The sequence below is a fragment of the Geotrypetes seraphini genome, chromosome 16 (assembly GCF_902459505.1).
Source record: "Geotrypetes seraphini chromosome 16, aGeoSer1.1, whole genome shotgun sequence".
Classification (NCBI taxonomy): Eukaryota; Metazoa; Chordata; class Amphibia; order Gymnophiona; family Dermophiidae; genus Geotrypetes; species Geotrypetes seraphini.
Window position 1 is genome coordinate 8,072,757 of NC_047099.1, and position 6,591 is coordinate 8,079,347.

The 6,591-nt window shown below is 38.1% G+C and overlaps 1 pseudogene; it reads right to left on the bottom strand.

Moving 5' to 3' along the window:
• Positions 1-1,558: 1,558 nt before the first annotated feature.
• On the bottom strand, positions 1,559-5,755 carry LOC117350436 (annotated as a pseudogene).
• Positions 5,756-6,591: the final 836 nt, after the last annotated feature.

Here is a 6,591-nt window from a genome sequence, read left to right on the forward strand (position 1 = left end):
TATTGTTAATGTCATTTGAAATTTATATTCTGTAATTTCTTGAAGCCACGGAAGATGCTTCTACTGTGGCTCAGAGACTAAAGGCTCTGATGCTGCTTCATCGCTCATAGAATTTCTACGTGTGTCAGACTAACGTCGGAGCATTTAGCGCCACGGGCTGCGGTAGAAACTTCTATTGCAGCTTGGTAAAAGGGCCATATTTGCAAAGTGTCTGTTTCGTTTCATTATTTATTGTTAAGACTGGCACAATGGCATAGGTTGGAGGGAGGTGCTGTTTAATAGCCTGCAAGACGTTTCTTCCCCTGATCACCTCACATCAAACTTAGCATCTGTCAAATTATCCTTTGATAGAGTTCTTTAATCTGGTGCGAGAAGTGAAGAGAAGCAGCAGATCGTGAGACCGGCACCGATAAAGTCTGTGTCGGGTTTTCTGAGACAGCTGATGTGAAGCGTGTCAAGACCTACCTAAGCTTTTGCTCCGCTCCAATGCAGATAATTTTTTGTTTTTGTTTTAAAATAACTCATGCAAGATTTAACTAGCAAGATGTTGAAAATGTATCAAATGCAAAGCCATGTTATGTGCTATGATTGAAAAAGGAGAGTTTTTCCTGCTGCTGGAGCTCTGCTCTAAGGCCCTCTTTAACTAAGGTGCGCTAAGCGTTTTAGCGCGTGTATACCATGCGCTAAATCAACACATGTACTAACCGCTAACGCATCCATAGGATAACATGCATATGTTAGCGTTTAGCGTGTAATTAACGTGCGCTAATATTTATCATGAGCTAAAAAGCATAGCGCACCTTAGTAAAAGAGGGGTTAAGTCTGGCCTCTCACAAACTTTTTTCTGAGCGCTCAAAACAAAAAAAAAAATGTTACTTTGTATTAGAATTAATAACCACTGAGGACTCTGTTTGGTTGTTACATTGTACCACATTGTTCTTGCTGACACCTTTGGTTATTAAGTAACCCCGAGTTGTTTAATATTAAAGAACCATTATTTGCATGTTTTTGAAGGAAGCACAGAAAAAAAAAATATTCATATCTGCAAAGAGAAAAGAGCAAATTGTTTATTTGGTGAGAATTAATTCTTTCAAATAATCATTTAACAAGCATGTGGCAGTTGTTCTCTTAGGCTTCCACGGACGGCGAATGATTGTGGTGGTCCTTCGGGTCATGACACATCACAGTACGCAGAAGTACAACACACATTTTCTAAGGACAGCATAATTCATTCAGGCTTCTTATACCTTTCAATGGAACTTCAATTAAAAATAATCAGAGGAAAATAATTAGAATTTTATAGGTTAGATTAGAGATCATACATTAAGCACATGGCTCACATCGGTGGTTCCCAACCCTGTCCTGGAGGACCACCAGGCCAATCGGGTTTTCAGGCTAGCCCTAATGAATATGCATGAAGCAGATTTGCATGCCTGTCACTTCCATTATATGCAAATCTCTCTAATGCAAATTCATTAGGGCTAGCCTGAAAACCCGATTGGCCTGGTGGTCCTCCAGGACAGGGTTTGGAACCACTGGCTTATACGACAATGTCTTTCTATAGATGAACAGGAAATCTTTCAATATACGTCTCTAATAAATATTTTTCCTACCTCTTTAGCTTCTTCATGGCTTTTCTCACTTTCTCATTTCTAAGAGTATAAATGAAGGGGTTTAACCAAGGAGTCACAATGTTGTAAAAAACGGTGAGCAGTTTGTCACCTGCAAATGACGCTGAGGGTCTCATGTAGATAAAGACACTTGGAGCAAAAGCCAAAGTGACCACCATTAGGTGGGAGGCACAAGTAGAGAAAGCTTTCTGCCTTCCCTCAGCTGTTCGAATTTTTAAGATAGTGGAAATGATGTATGCATAAGATATGGTCAGGACCAAGAAAGCACCGAGGGTTAGGGATCCACTGTTGACCCTATCTGCGATTTCAGTGATGAAGGCACCGGAGCAAGCCAACAAAGATAAGGGGTGAGCATCACAAAAGAAATGGTCTAACTCATTAGGACCACAGAAGGACAACTGAAGGGTTGACATTGTCTGTGCGAAAGCATGAGTGAATCCACCTACCCATGTAAACACCACCATCAGCATACAAGCTCGTCTGTTCATTATTGTGTTATAACGCAAAGGGTTGCAGATGGCAACATAGCGGTCATAAGCCATGAGGGTCAGAAGAAAGCATTCTGTACCCCCAAAGAAATGAAAGAAAAACAGCTGAGCAAAACAGTTGTTGAAGGAGATGGCTTTATTCTGTATGATAAAGTTAACAAGGGATTTGGGGACAGTGACAGTTGAAAAGGAGAAATCTATCAAGGAGAGGTTGCTGAGGAAGAAGTACATGGGAGTGTGTAGCTGAGAATCCACATATATAGTTACCACAATGAGAAAATTCCCAGCAATAATGAGCAGATACATCACTAGAAACAGCACAAAGATTATTATCTGTAAGTCTGGATTGCTAGAAAGTCCAATGAGGATGAAATGCGTGACTTCGGTTTCATTCCTGAGAGCCATTCTTTCCACTTCATCAACTGCAGGGAAACAGAAACACAAGAGACAAAAGCAAGAAGGACTTCCTGAGTTGCTCTGACTCTAGCCCTCTTCAAATCTAGACTAAATATTCAACTTTTTGAAGCGACTTATTTATTCATTATTTATTAAGCATTTTTCAATACAATTCTAAACAGAATGGTACAGGAATTGGAAATTAAACAGATATTGGAGATCAAAAATTAAACATAATAATCAAAAATTATCCCTCTAGCCCTCATTAATGGAAGACCTCTCTTCTTTTAATTAGAGATTATAATGAAATCTAAAGAGTATTTTTTTTTAGAAAACCCTAACTCACTACGAATAAAAATTAAGGAAGCTTATATCTCTTAATTAAACTGGTGATACTTTTATATACTCCTCAAAAATAATCAAAATAGTAATCAGGTTTTTTGTTGTTCCCGCAGATGTAGAAATTGTTCCAATTGCATTACATCCCAAAATAGAAATCCTTTTCCTTGTACCTTAATTATGCATTTACATGGAAATTTTAAGTAGAAGGTTGTACCCAAGGCCAAAACCATGGATTTCAGCAAAAGAAAATCCCTTCGTCTCATTTGTGTGGGTTTTGCCACATCAGGAAATCTCAATATAGTATCTCCACAAAATTTTGCCATTTTATTCATAGGTCTCCTTTTACTAAGCTAAGCCCATGCTACACAGCTAGAACTAATGCCAGCTCAATGCTGGTGTTAGCGTCCAACACATGCTTAGCGCACGCTAAAACCGCTATTGCAGCTTAGTAAAAGAAGCCCTTAAAGTAAGTTCTCATAATTAGCCCCTTAGCTATCTCTTTATTACATGGTAAGTAAAAGAGTGTCTCTTGTAGCAGTGGCATCCTGAGAGTCTTCAAGGAAAGCAGTTAAGTCAAACTCTATTGGTGCCAATTGGTCAAATCCTTGTTCGGAGCTCTTTTTTTTTTTCCTTTGTGTGAGGTAATAACAATTGGAAATTAATATAGAACCGCATATTGGCAATCCCAGTACTTCTTTAAAATATTTTGGCAATAATATCTCAGGAGTTAACCAAGCGTAAATTCCTAGAGTGGTATAAGTTTTCCATTCCTTTTACTTTTTTTTTTTTTTAATATTCTTTATTCATTTTGAAAACTTACAGCAAGCGTACAGGAATATATACTAGTAACAACAATAACACTTGTAATTCTCATATAATTCTACAAACATAAAAATTATATCCCGTCCCACCCACCTTCTTTCAAATATTTTAATCAATTATATCATAAATATAATATAAACACATAATATAGTGAAATTTCCAGAAAAACTCCCTCCCACCCCCCAATGTTTACATATATTCATCCAAGGAAAATGATGTTTACTCCTTACAATATCTTTCCAATGGCCCCCAGATCTTTATAAAATTATTATAGTTCCCTTTCTGTATTGCAATTGCTCTTTCCATCTTAAAAATATGGCATACCGAATTCCACCAAAATGTATAAGTGACTTATATATCTCGATGACTTCTCATTTAATATATTCTCCTAGAATGTTTTCTAATTAATATATGATTTTCTTCACTAGACTGTAAGCTCTGTGAAGCAGGACTATCTCTCTTATATTTGTTTTTATTGGGAATCCTGCAAGGGGGAGTGTTTTTGAAATGATCAGTAGCTGTCAGGCAACTTTAATCTGTCGTGCCCTCTTTTACAAAGGTGCGCTAAGCTTTTTAGCACATGCTAAGGGCTCCTTTTATCAAGGCGCACTACAGGGGTTAGCCAAAATACTAACGACTCGTCAATGGAGGCGTTAGCGACTAGCGTGGCAGGTGGTGTAACGTGCGGTATTCCACTCATTAAACCCCTACCGCGCCTTGATAAAAGGACCCCTAAATGTTAGCGTGCGTTAAACACACGCTAAATGCTAACGCATGCATGTTATCCTATGGATGCGTTAGCGGTTAGCGCAAGCGTTGCTTTAGCACACGCTATATCCACGCTAAAACGCGTAGCGCGCCTTTGTAAAAGAGAGCCTATGTAAAGAGTTAGAAGCAGACAATTAGACATAGCAAATGAAGTGAGCGAAGGAGAAACAAGGTGAACAAGACATTTCATGAATTTTTGCTAAAATTTGCAGAAAAGCCTGCTGCTAGTTAGAATCTGTACCTGAATACAAATAATTTTGGTATTTCCTATTCTGTGCTTACCCTATCAATAAAGTTTATTTTCAGACTGTACAAGGTAGTTAAACGAGAGAGATAAATTTGAAAAGAGATAGATACTTACTAGATATTACAGAATTTGGAGTGGGCTTCTCCATAATGAATGATGCTTCTTTTGCTTATTTCAAAATACTGACAATATTCCTGTAAATTACAACAAATTATCATTTTTAGACATTTTAAATTAAGAAATTCTGGTGAAATGATAATCTCTGCCTCACTAGCTCCATTAACATCTCCAGATTGAAAGTTTTGCTCCAGTAGGGCAGCAGAGTAATGAACTTAAATTGTATTTGGGACTCTTGGGATTATAATCTTTGGAGGATCTCAAAAGAAGCAGGTGGTTAGACTTTACCATTTCTACCATTCACCGGTATATTTGTGAAACCCCCCTCCCCAAACAAATCAATAGTTTGGAACCATCGGAGTCCACGTGGATTAATTGTGTATGAAAAATTCTCACTATTGTTTCCTTGTCAAAATTTACACATATCTGCTTCTTCTTTTTTTATAGCAAGAAATAAAATCATATGAAGAAAACATAGTCAACGTTCCCTTAAAGGTATACCAGTCCACTCCTCCCCTGCTTCCATCAAGGTCTCAATGACGAGAGGAAGACACAGCCCTTGAAGGTCCCACTTAAACTTCAGACTAAAATATTGATGAACCAGCCCTCGTGGTAAGGATGCTAGCTGAAATCATCCACACCCTTTAGAAGGATTACTGTTCTTTTGAGGTTCTGCCAGGTACTTGTGACCTGGAGTGGCCACTGTTGGAAATAGGAAACGGGACTTGATGGACCCAGTATGGCTATTATTATGTCCTTAGCATCTAAGCATTACAAACCCACGTCCATTCTATTAACAGGTCTTAATTTATTATACCATTTGTGACTTTTGGAAAATATAACAGAAGGGTAATGAAGTATTCTCCCTTTCCTACTACTGAATACAGGAAATCAGTGGCAAAACCAGAAGTGGTACCAGTATCAATACTCATCCTATAACCCATTTTTCGTAGTGTGCACTCATAGACCCCAGCACACTCCCCTGGGTTCCAGTCTAACAGGAAGCCCACATAGGAGGAGTGGCAGGGCCTGTGAATTTTCACTGAACCACAAGTGCCAATATGACTGACACTTCCGAATATAAGTCACAATGGAGGTCCAGAGAGAGGGGGGAGCAGCTCCGTTTCTCTGATCCCATTTAATATTATGACCTACAGTTGGGGGATAATTGAGTTAGAATGCATGATGATCAGACCTCCACAATAGCTTTATCATATACCTGCTATTTATGAAGGATAGTCAAATGTTGGCATTAGTAGTATAAGACACCCGTTGACTTCTGAGACCGGGCGTCCTATAAAAAATCAAGGCCTGAGGGCCAAATTTTATAAATCAAGTTCAAGTTTCAAGTTTACCTTTATTTGATGAATCGCTTATCACAAAACCTAAGCGATGTACAATTAAAAACCATCAGAGTGTGGCAATACATTTAGTTAATAAAAATCAATTAAGAGACAGACATACATTTAGTTGACAAAAAATCACTTAAGAAACTGACAAAGAATGACGAACCTGAGGGGGTGGGAAGCAAGGGAAGAAGTTACAATTTTGTTATCTATGAAAGTTTAACATCCAAGGGTAAAAGCACATTGGGTAAAGATGGGTTAAGATGAAAAAAAGAAGGGTATGGGAATCTAAGAAAGACTATGTTTTATAGGTCAAATGCGTCCTGGAATAAATATGTTTTTAAAATTTTCTTAAACGCAATTGGGATACATGTTTGTTTGTTTTTTAAACCTCCCAGGACAGGCCGCCTATATTGCAGGTGCCTCAGGGAACC